General features: G+C 35.7%; 2 long non-coding RNA genes and 1 pseudogene across 3 annotated transcripts; all 3 read right to left on the minus strand.

Annotated features, from left to right (window-relative positions):
- Positions 1-4,803: 4,803 nt before the first annotated feature.
- Positions 4,804-5,253, minus strand: LOC110879077 (annotated as a pseudogene).
- Positions 5,254-6,689: 1,436 nt separating this feature from the next.
- LOC110879078 lies at positions 6,690-8,657 on the minus strand. The gene is made up of 3 exons (XR_002558446.2): positions 8,508-8,657; positions 7,932-7,998; positions 6,690-6,991 (listed from the first exon to the last, which is right to left on the minus strand). It is a non-coding gene; the product is annotated as an uncharacterized LOC110879078 (long non-coding RNA).
- A 438-nt stretch (positions 8,658-9,095) lies between these two features.
- On the minus strand, positions 9,096-10,626 carry LOC118482161. 2 transcript variants are annotated; one of them, XR_004867514.1, is made up of 4 exons: positions 10,381-10,626; positions 9,966-10,026; positions 9,539-9,862; positions 9,096-9,409 (listed from the first exon to the last, which is right to left on the minus strand). It is a non-coding gene; the product is annotated as an uncharacterized LOC118482161 (long non-coding RNA). The 2 variants fall into 2 exon arrangements; XR_004867513.1 differs by having other exon boundaries at positions 9,505-9,862.
- Positions 10,627-12,866: the final 2,240 nt, after the last annotated feature.

The following is a 12,866-nucleotide window of genomic DNA, read 5'->3' on the forward strand; positions in this document are numbered from 1 at the left end:
ATAACATTATATGCGGCGTTTTTTAAGGAGGATTCCGGTTACTCATTACAAAGTTTCTTGGAGATATTCGCATCGGGAAGACGGGAACGTGCTACCTTGCAGCAAGGACCCCCCCCCCCCCCCAAAGTCTGCACGATTGGAAACACAAATTTCTTTACATCCGTCGTGGTGTGATTCCCATTCATATGCACTTTTGAATGCCAGATGAGAAAGTTCCCAAGGAGCCGTTTATGGCGTTTGCTGACCAACAATGGTACAAGACTCTAGTTGCACGACCCACTCCCATGCTTCAACTTGAAGAGACAGCGTTAGTGGCTGCTAGGATGAGTATGTTGTGGGCCCCCAAGAATCCAAGGCATGGCCCTGCTTACGGGTACAAAGGCAAATGTAAGGGTCTTTATTTTTTACCTCATTTTTGCTTATACAAATGTGTTTTGGATTGTTGACTGTGAGTTGTTTTACAGCAAATGGATTGATGAATGGTTTATACCCCCAAAGTTTTGGGAGAGATGGCGGCAAGGATACTTCCTCAAAAAGAGCTCCTTGGTTGGAGCAGATAAGGGACTAGGGACTACTTCTACTTGATTCTTTACAAAACCCCAAAGTTTTTAACAAACTTTTCCAAATCTAATCCTTCAATTTACATTTTTTTTAACAGATTCCATTCCAGTTCCTTATAAACTTCAAATTACATTTTTTAACAAATTCCAGTTCGTTATAAAAATTCTTTGAATCAAACGCATACTTAATTTCATTAACGAAGGAATATTTTAGATACCACACAAACTAAATGACAAAAAAAAAATAAAAAAATAATAATAAGATAATGAAGACAAAATCAATGAAAATATGGAGAATGTGTAAAAGCTTGAAGATGCATAGAACCCCACCGAGATACATAACCGACGGTGGGACGCGAAACTTCCCAAATCAAGAGTCAGTATCTAACAAAAATACATAATTTAAATATTAAACAAATAAAACATAAATAAACATCACCATCAAAAATAAGGTCAAGTATAGAAGAATAGCAACATGCGGTGATACGTATCTCATTTACAACTTTTCTAAATTAAAATTATTATTAAATTAAACAGCAAGTCGTCCATATTTTAAGGTGTTTAGTGTTACGTTAATTACCACGTCAGCACATCACGTGATGTGGAGGGGCCCACCGTGAGCCGGTGGCTCAATCAGCATGAAGCCATGACCCATGAGCTACCTGTGGTCAATTTTGCCGAATCGAAGAACCGGTGCCGTTTTGGTATGACCAAGGGGTACAAATGTAGGACCTGGTCCAACTCCATTTCAGTTCACATGGACCGCTATGGTCAACGTCATATCGCACCCCCTGTCCCCACTTAAAGAGTTGTCAAATTGGTCGTCATGAACCACTAATTAACAAAAAGAAATCATCCCATGTGGTTCACATCTGAAATTTCGAACTGCCTTCTCGTACCTAACCATTGTGAACATGCATGAATCTTGATGGAAAACCTTAAAAAACATGCATGAATCTTGATGGAAAACCTTAAAACTAACTATATGAAACGTGTTTATAATTTCTTTTTAAACGGCCAACAGAATCAATTCCGAGCACTCTCGGGGCACCCACTGGACAAACGGAGTACTCCAAGAGTAACCCGAGTCCACCACCAATTCCGGGGAAAACCTGGTAACCCACCCGCCTGTAGGTACGATAGTGAAATTACCAGTAAAACCCGTTTGACTCAAGGATCCAACCCAGGTTTCCCTGGGTCTCCTATCGTTACCCACGAATGTTTATATAGTAATTAAACATATGTTAAGATATGTAGTCATTGTTGATTTGTAAGGAATATGAATATTATAGGATGTCTATGTTGACTATGAACAAGTCAAGCATGAGTCAATTGTTTATATGGTAGTAGTAATTTAGTTTAAGACTTCGATCTTGACTTTTAAGATTTTATAATCTTACGATCTTGATAGCATATGACCGTGGTCCATGGACATAGATACATGACATCGTAAGAGTTAAATTGCGTGTGATATAGTCTTAGTTTAATTTAAATTCGTGAATTAGAAAACTATGAACATGTTAAATATGTTCGCGTGTGACTCAATGATTGTCTATATAGCCACAAGAAGATATATTGCTGGTTAAGTAGTGTACTTCAAAACTAGAATGTTGGAAGTTCAAATCCTACATGTTGCAGGGTTGGCGTATGTCATAAAAATATAGGAATTGTTAAAAAAGAGTAAATTTTATAAAAGCCACTTCATGAAATTTAATACGCCGATCTATAAATTCTTTAAGAGCCTAATTAATTTTAATAATAAGTATAGGAGTTAATGTCATATTGGTATCATGTTTTGGCTTAAATATTTTATAAATTTATCATATAAAGAATCTTATATAATTTACAACATGTTTAAAAGAGACTTAACATTTTAATAATATATTTTCCTATGATTAAAGAGTGTGCTGGATTAATAAAATCATCATATTATATTTTTAAATTAATTACGTGTTAAAAGGAATATAAAGCGTTTAAAAAATCGATCATGAAAAACGTTGTCAATAAAAAACTAATTACACGTTAAAAGAAGGAAATAGTTATTTAGCATAATATTCATGTGTTATTATTAAACAAAAGATATTAACGAATAAGATAATGTTGTTTATATAATCTATTTTAAAATACTAGTAGGAAACCCACGTGATGCTGCGGGAATGGCAATTTATACCACCGTACTTAAGTACTTGAGGTTGCAATGGTGAGAACATGCAACGCTATAGTTAAAAACACCGCAAACAAACAATTTGAAGATTAGAACAATGAAATAAGAGCCAATGAGCAATACCTTAATTAGCATTGTAGGGGAAGTGAAGATTTGGGTTTCATATCATAGGTCTCAAGTTCGAATCTGATCCCAACCAGGTTTTACCACAGTGAGCCTTTGGATGACAGGTTTTTCCCAGAATTGGTGATGGTGGGCTTGGGCTACACGTATATGTGTGGTCACGGCCGTATATGGTTGTCTTTTGCAATTGGGTTACCTCGGGTAACCGATCATTTATTTCATTGGTCGTTAAAAAACAATAAAATAAGAAAGCAAGCAACATGGTTTTTTCAGAAAGCTATTAATCTATCTTTATGTGTAATCAGTACAACCATCGCAAGATTATAGACTACAAGACACGGTTTAACTATGTTATGATAAGAACAAGTTTCTAACTGAAATTAAATTAAAAAAAAAGTTTCTAATAAGATTCCCACATAAGTGTAAATGAAACAAGCTCATTGTACTTTTGCCTTCTAAAAAGATGCCAAAGTGGTCTGAGAATTTAATTTCAATTCATACCTTTCTTTAAAAAGTTAAAAACATTAAACCAAGTTAACTAATATTATTATTCTGGTTAAACTTTGGTTTTAACCCAAACTGAACCCACTCAATCTTCATAACCTTCCTTGATAAATTCTATACTCAAAGAATTATTTTAAAAGCTTTTTTTAGAAGTTAGTGCATTCTTTGTAAGTTTAGTAACACATTTTTTAAAATGTTACAAGGTAGTCAGTGGGGTCGGGTTGAAAGGTGCAATTCGTCAAGCTTCCATTTAACTGGGTGATTATTTAATTACAAATAAGAAAGTTAAATGAAGCTTTTAACAACTCATCTATAGTACATTACCTGATTTATATTGTAAAATACTGGAATACTTAGAATAGTAGAAACTGAAAGCAAAGAACTTGCAGGGTCAATTTTCCCTTTAACCTTAACAAGCCACGTTGAGCCGAGCCGAGCCAAGGCTATGTCGACAACAGTATCAATGATGTATTGCGCGATGCTAGACTTGGATCGATTCGGTTAAAAAATTTTAAGCAATGGGCGTGCTAACTGAAAATATGACCCAACGTGTCAAAAAAAACTCAGCTTGGGTCCATATAGATAAGAGAACAAGCAGTAGACTTTGTTGACTTGTTAAACTGACGACGGGGAATCCATTTTAGAAGGTTTCTTTTGCTTTATGCAACTCTTTGTTTGAAACCCAAAATCCACACGTATGACTTTTATATAAGTTAGTTCATGAACCCATTATAGCAGCAAACATCTCTTTTTAGTGGATTATTACAAACCAACTCTTATTACATTTATACCCAGAAGTTCATGCATATTAAATAGTTAATAAAGCCTTTCGGCCCCATTAAATACGGTGACAATTGTTGTAAATGATAATCAGAGATAATAAAAAAGAGACTGAATTTTATTGATATATTTCTTCCATACAAAACAAGAAAAAACGAGCCTTTATTTATAGGCTTTACAAGAATAAATAAAAGGAAAGACTTAAATATGGATATGATGTTGAGGATCCATTATTTTTCTAAATTATTTTTTCTATTTCTAACACTCCCCCTCAAGTTGAATTGTGGGATATCCATGATTCAACTTGGATTGGTTTTGATTTTGGGTTTGATTATGTTTCGTTTTTGGTTTGACTACCGTCTCCTTGACATGGTAGTTTGAGCTATCGAGTTACCGCCTTTCGACATGGCAACTTTTGATTTGATCTGAGGCACCGCCTTTCGACATGGCAGCCTATTTTGGGTTTTGGTTTCCCCTCAAGTTGAAAAAATTCAACTTGGCCATTTGGGTCTTGGCATGAGTTTTGATTTGGGTTTTTGTTTTGGTTTGGTTTTGATTTTTTTTTTTTTGAGCTTTGATTTTTTGAGCTTTTTTTAACTTTGTTTTTTTTGAGCGGATGATGCTTGGTTTTTTTTTTATTATTATTATTTTTTTGAGCTTTGTTATTTTTTTCCCTTAAAACTCTTGTTAAGCAGAGCCGATATCCACCTTTTCCTTGCCTGCTTTCTTGGGAAGCAAAGTGGAATGAATGTTGGGAAGAACACCTCCATTACCAATAGTCACAGATTTCAACAGTTTACTCAATTCTTCACCGTTCCTCACCGCTAATTGTATGTGCCTTGGACCTACTAGGCTCTTCTTGTTGTCCCTCGCTGCATTTCCAGCCAACTCCAACACCTCAGCGGCCATGTATTCCAAGACGGCGGCGAGGTAAACCGGAGCACCGGTTCCGACACGCTTTGCATACCGGCCGTGTTTGAGGTAACGACCGATTCTGCCGACGGGAAACTGGAGGCCGGCTTTGACGGAGCGGGTGACGGACTTCTTCCTCGGACCGCCGGCTTTGCGACCTGCGACACCCTTCTTAGCTTTTCAGGTGGTTTCCATTTGGGTTTTTGTTTTGTGTGTGTTTATGTGTGTGGAAATGGTTACACAAAGGCGGCGATAACTAGGGTTTTCAGCGGCGGCAGTGGGTGCAGCGGCAGCGAAGTTCAGCGGGGTTTTAGGTTGGATTTTGGGGTTTAGGTTTAGGTTTTGATTTGATTTTGGTTTTTTCTGGTTCGGAATTGACAAAGAACACAGGGTCTTCGTTAGGGGGTTTGAACGAAGATTGACTCTTCGTTGGGGAGTTTGACAAAGATCGATTTGTTTGAGGTTTGTTGAACGAAACAAAGTTCTCACGGATCATAACTCTGCTCTGATACCATGTTGTAAATGATAATCAGAGATAATAAAAAAGAGACTGAATTTTATTGATATATTTCTTCCATACAAAACAAGAAAAAACGAGCCTTTATTTATAGGCTTTACAAGAATAAATAAAAGGAAAGACTTAAATATGGATATGATGTTGAGGATCCATTATTTTTCTAAATTATTTTTTCTATTTCTAACAACAATAGTTAAAAGGACTTCACCTCTATATAGACGGCATTAGAAAAACCAGGTAAATGGGTTATCCTGGCCATGTAGAGGTGCTTACGTAGTAACAATAAAAAATGAGGCATTATTTATTAACAACAATCACGAATACACACGAAAAAAGTTATATTGACTCCAAATACGTCTACATGATGAACAAATGCACCTGAGATCATCATCGCTTTTCTATAAACAGAGCAATGCCACTTTAAACCGATTTATCTACATAGTAAAGACACTGATCAATAAGAAAAACTCATTAAACAAAATTTCTAGAAAAAAAAAATATACATATAAACTTCAAAGGTTATAAAATTTCTAGAATAATGCCATGGCAATCTGCCCATTCTCTGCTGAACATTTAGTATTCAACATATTTGGCTTGTGACTCCACCTTAATATTGACATTAATGAGGTTACTTTCACCGGTCCTAAAAGTTCTCCTAAAGGTTCTGAACCGGATATAGCAGCTTTTTATGTTGTAGTGAGGCTTTCAACTTCATCTGTAGATCAACAACATATTAGTATTTTATGCTCTATACCAAAAAAAAAAATCTGTAATATAGGAAATGGATAAGCCCCTTCAACAGGGATTCGTTTTATGGCCAAAGTTATAGGTTAGCATAGGGGTTGGAGAGGATCTTTTACAGGTATAGAGACCAAACAACTTATCTTGACCCTTTATGCCAACCCTACCCCAACTATTGTAAACCACATATGTAGAACCATCATCAGATTTTGCAAGTAGGTTAGTTAAACATACAGTTAAAATTAGAGTTTAGGTTTTATTCTAATATAATTGGGAAGTAACCTAGCGCTTGTATTCAGTAGTAACACAAATGAGCCGAGCCCCCTTCAAGCTTTGTTTCTAAAGCTCGAATTCAGGCCCGTAGTGTAACACCCTTAATATTTAGACGGAATTTAACTAAGTATTTATATTAAATAAATACTAATCAGAGTTTACAAAAACTTTCGTGTTTAAAGACCAAACCTACTTGTTGTAGTACCCAAAACAAACATAAGTTAATGCATAACAAGTTTAAAGTTAATCCTTACTAGTCAACTAACAACTAGTTTGAAGGATTCAAAACACGATTAACAAAACATTTACAACATGATTAAAGTCTAGACAAGATTTAGTTTAGTGCGGAAGCTTCAAAATACGTGTTCGGTTCTTTACAATGTACTTGATCATCATCCGAGAGGTCCTCATCCATACCTAGGGTCAAACACTAAAAACATTAGTTTGACATTAATATGTTACATATAAACGAATTTCGACATCGAAAATTAACAAATAAAATACAAATTTTCTGGGTTCCACCGTAACTTACGGTGACTACCGTAAGTTACGGCAGACCTTAAGTGTCTCTGGTTCTGCCGTAACACAGGAGCGACTCACCGTAATATTTTGATCTCCACCGTAAATTACGGTGTATACCGTAATTTACGGTGGACACTGGGAATTTACCATTCAACTATTTTGTGGATTTCTCTCAAATCCGAATACCGTTTTAGGCCATTTCTTTTCATGTATGTCTGTAAATTCTTTACGGACATGTTCTTTTCAACTATCGTACCAACAATCGACTCACCGATCATACGGCTAAAAGTTTCTATACTACCAATTATTCAACCCATTCTAACTATAAGTGTTTATTTCCAATTTCTTATTCCAACCCTTTAGATGCCGTTACCCAAGTTCCCGGGCTTGTACATCTTGGTGTGTTTACGTTATTCATAGTTTCATGTTTCCTTGGAACTGAAAGCTCGTTTTCTCGGAATTCATCATTCCGTTTCAAACGACTCATTTTATTTATCTTTAGTGTTTGACCCGATATCACGGGTTCATAACTTAAATTAACATAACCAATTCATTGGTGTGGTACCATCCATTACCTAGCGAGGTATGAAACTTTCAAGTCTCTACCCACTTGATTCCTTTACAAGCCTCATTTTGACCCGTTTGGCTATCTAGTGAAGACCATCACTTTATTGACAAGCCAAACCTGATTTCAATTCTTTATTTTGACCCGTTTGATGGTCTAGTGAACTTCGCCACTTTAACGATGCATCAAACGCATCCATTCCACTACAACATCATTTATACACTAAAACCAAACATCTTTACATAATGTAACGAGACTAAAGTCACGCACCTTTAAAGCACACCTTTTCCACGAGCATCACCTCTGGCGTGTCCACTTGACGTTCCGGATTCCTTGCCTAAAGAGTTCAATTCATAACAAGATTAGAACTCTTTCATAAGCTTTAACGCATTAATTCATAACATATGCAAATCTGCGTTTTTACCAACCTTTAACATTTTAAATCCTCGTTTAGGCGTTTTATCAAACACCTAGTGGGTCGGATTTCTACATGATCTAAACTAATTTCATGACTAGTAATTGTCATTCAACTATTTTAATTAGTCAATTCTACACAATTCTTAACATCAATATTTCTGAATTTATTCTTAAATTCAGATTTATGTTAGAACAAGATCATATTTTTAGGACTTATCAAGCTCTCTTCAAGTTCATTAGCCGCCTACAATGGTGGTTATAAACTCTATGATTACCATGAAATCTTTTAACAAGATTTCACCTAGGGTTCATCCCTAAACACCATATCTATTCTAATTACACACATGCAATACACAATCAAGCTGAATTCTGATTTTTCACAATTAACCTAGAACTTGAGATGAATCAAAACTTCAATATTTTACATACCTTATGATCTCCTCAACTAGGTGATCATTAATTTATGCTTGAAAATCGATTTGGTCATGATTTGAGCCTTCAATTTGTGGCTTTTGTGAATGTTAGGGTTTTGGAGAAATGGGGGTCGCCCTTCCCTGCTTCTGATCGAACCAGACCTCACAAAAGTGAGTTTGGTTTTTTTGTTTTATGTAATTAAGTTTCATTCTTTAACAACATAAGCCCCTCAACTTTCATTTGGTTTATAATTTAGGCTTTTTATCTCATTCATGTGTTATTGCAAAACTCCTAACTAACCGGGTTATTTATCCTAGTTAGCTTATTCTCGTTTATTTTACACTTTATAATTCTAATATAAAGTGTTTACATTTTCGGGGTGTTACACGTAGGTAATTTTTCAAGTTCGAGCTTGGCTCGTTTTTTTATTTATAAACTAATTCATATTAATTATAAATTTATAATTATTATTTTAAATATAATTTAGTTATTTTTTAATTCTATAAATAATAATTATTATTATTACTTAAATATATAATATGTAATATATTAATGAAAAAATATCTAAATTTTAACGAGCTTCTTTTTACGCTTGGGCTCGTTTAAACTCGGCCCGTTTGCACCCCTACTTGTATTATATAAAACTTGCTATTGTTAGACCCAACATTTGTCTAAATTAATGTGGCATCATCAATATCATCACCTGCATTTAAAGTTAATGTAAACAAAATACATATAGGGTGGACACAAGACTGATAAAACTTAATTTCTAGTGCCATTGTAAATATAAATATTACCTGTTGCAGTACATGGTAATAAGACTTAACATGATCATGTATCCATTGATCTAATATTGATGCACCTTTCTTTGTAGCTTTAACCAACTTCTCCTTTTTGTTCTTACTTGTATCTTTTTCCTGTTCAATCCCCAATGCCACCATAATAATATAAAAAAGTTCACAAAACATGTAATTTAAAGTCTATTAGTTTATACATGTAATACAATAAATACCACGTTTGTCGTTTGCCCTCCCTCAAATACCAACCTTGGTTCAAAAAGCACAAAGCGCTTCGAGGCATTTACACACCATCTCATTAAATCCATCATATTTCCAACACCAATACAAAAACTCCAATTAGTTTCACCAATTTGTCTGCTTTACATTCTCCTTAAATCAACAATAGCCATATTTTTCAAAGACCCACACTTGAAATCCCTATTGACGTTGGATCTCAAATCGGCAATGGAACAAGCTGTAGATAACACCGCTGTCGTCTCTCTGGAGAATGATCTCCGGTCGTCGAACTCTGTACCGTTCTTTAACAGAGCTGATGTATCCCCTTTGCTCGCACATTCATCAAATCGCCATCTGCACATCGAACAATCAAATTCGAAAACCCTTAATTAAAGGTAAAAGAGAAGTGTTAGAATAACATTGTAAATAATATCAAATATCTTTTGGAGTTAGGTACCATCTTATATCCCTAATTGCAAAGATTCCAATGCAAGCTTCCCCATTCACCATCTACTTGTCTGAAAGAACACAAAATATGTGGTAATTTGACAAATTAAACACGTAGCACTACAGTTGTTTAGTAAACCTAATTTAGCATTCTTATACATGATAACCATGACATGGAACTTGATCCTCCATTTGGCGCATAATATCAAACCCTAAGCAGGATCTAGTTCTCACAAACCACAAGATTATCTAGCAGTTTGATAAAACTGCTACTGGAAGTTCAGATCTACAAATAAATAAATAATAAATCACATAAAATAGCATAAGTAGAAGCTAATCATCATCTCTGTAATTGCTTAACAAAATTAGAAAACATAAAAACACAACTGAAGCAGATGAATTAGTGTAAAGAATGAGTTTCGTACCAGAAGTTGAACCTAATGTCTGATCATTCCGAGCTGAAATCGCTATTCCGCGCCCATCTTCTTTATACGTAGATCTTGATTTCAACCCTATGTGCTACAACACAGAATCTTAGATCAAGATCAAATTGAGTTTTTATTTGAGTAAATCCAAAATAGAACTTGCCTCATTCAAGTGTCATGGTGAAATGCTATCAGAAAATCCAAACGTAAGTGCAGAAATTGGGTATTGATAAACCTAGATCTGCACTAAATATAAGAGCGCGCACGCGCGCGCGCGCGCGCGAGAGAGAGAGAGAGAGAGAGAGAGAGAGAGAGAGAGAGAGAGACTGGATTTGAGTTTTGAAATGGAAGCAGGGTTTGCTGTTTGAATGGGGAATTCAAAATCAAAGCTGACTTTGTCAAAAGCCCGCCCAAGAAAAAAATTGGATTAAATATTTGGACACCGAAGAGTATTGTGAATAGTGAGGTTGTTCCTAATGCATGTATGTATGTTTAAACTACTAACTAATTATCCAAATTATTAGGATTTGACTAAGGATTAGGAATAAGAATGTAACTGTTACTAAGGATTAAAATGTAATTAGTATTTAATGACTAACTTACCCTTATTTTAGGATGTACATCTATACTTTCTATAAAAGGAGAAATCCAAGTGACATAAGAAAAGCTGATGTGACAGCTTGAGAGCATGTCCAACAAGGCTTTTCTTATGTCATTATTACATCATAATGCCTAATATATAAATCACTTTAATTTGATTTCAGACCACTGTCTTGTGTATTCAAATGGTCTGGCCCACATTCCAAAGGGCAAACCACTGCCTTTCTATAAGAAAGTAGCAGATGCTTCCTTTGGCAAATGTATACCTAGCAGCAGATGTTTTGAAATTGCGGGTAATTTGAAATTCAAAATGCATGGGGATATGTAATTTTCAATTAATGCGTGTCACTCACTCACTTCTGTCAATTATCTTCTTATATAAACGTGTTCTCTACTTTTGTATTTTCAAACCACACTTCTAATGTATCTCTCCCTCAAATCCCTTCTTCTCAATACTCGACATTTGTTCATAAAGGATAACAGAAAACTGAAGCTCTCTCTGTCCCACTTTCAGAAAAAATTTTGCAGTCTGAACACAAACTTTGGGATGATTTTGATGTTGTGTTTCAACCGATGGCAAACTTGGTAAATGTCTCAGATTTAAAATTTATCATTAAGCCATAGCGTCCTCCCAAACCGAATTTAAATCTTTTCAATGTGATATGGGGGAGAATTTGACCACACAAACTTTAAAAATTTTGCAAACCAACACGGTATTCAATTTCGGTTCTCTTGTCCACACACTTCCCAACAAAATGGAAAATCTGAGCACATGCTTCGTCGCTTAAATAAAATAATGTTTGCTCTCCTCACTCATGCTAAAATACCTTCGTCCTTTTGGGTCGAAGCCCTTCACATGGCTTTTTACCTCCACAACATCCTACCCACAAAACTACATAAAAACCTAACACCTACTACCTTACTCTATCAACGCTACTTACGATCATCTCCGTTTGTTCAGTTGTGTGTGCTATCCAAACCTCTCCTCCACCCGTCCACACAAACTTGCCTTACACTCCACTCCGTGTGTTTTTCTCGACTACCCGACCAACTACCGCGGATACCGGTGCCTAGATATCTCAACTTGCAAAACATTTTTCTCGCGCCACGTCACTTTTGACGAAGCACGATTCCCATTCGCCAATCCTTCAAAACCTGCTCCAAGTCATTCCTTTCTCGACCCCTCCCCACTCATATTCACCCAACCTATCTCAAACACAAACTGTTCACAACCCACCAATAATTCAAAATACCCCTGACCTAATTTATACCCCACCTAATACCCATTGCAACTTAGCCCATTCAACACACACTACTCAGTATCCTACGACCCAACCCACCTCATGCCCTTCACCGCTTAGCCCACACACAACCTCCGGCCCAAATACTCAACAGCTCGCAACCAATATCCACGGCCCACATCATCCTTCTGGCAGCCCAATTCCACGCCATCAACCATCCAATGTCCATCCTACACAACACTCTTCTGCTATTCACCCAGACCCCAACGTATCTCACCCCATCCCACCTCTTGCTCCCACATCCCTAGTTGTTATCGAGTTAGTAGAGATAATACCCTTTTGAGAGGTTTGAGCATGAAAAAACCATAGTTGTTATAGAGCGAATATCAATCATTGTCTCAGATCATAAAATTCCACTAAAGAAATAACCAAATGTTTAAATTGTGACGCCAGTAGTTCAATAATTATAAACCTTCAAAGGATGACACTATTTTTGTTTCCTGATTTTGAACATCTTTAAATCCTTCTCATTAAATTTTGTTGTGTTATGTTCAATTAGATTCTCTTCTCGTGAAACTAGTTTTTAAGCCAATTTTACATTTACCGTTGATCAATATAAAACAAAATTGATATAATTGTTTTTTT

Source organism: Helianthus annuus, chromosome 9, assembly GCF_002127325.2.
Source record: "Helianthus annuus cultivar XRQ/B chromosome 9, HanXRQr2.0-SUNRISE, whole genome shotgun sequence".
NCBI classification, from domain to species: domain Eukaryota; kingdom Viridiplantae; phylum Streptophyta; class Magnoliopsida; order Asterales; family Asteraceae; genus Helianthus; species Helianthus annuus.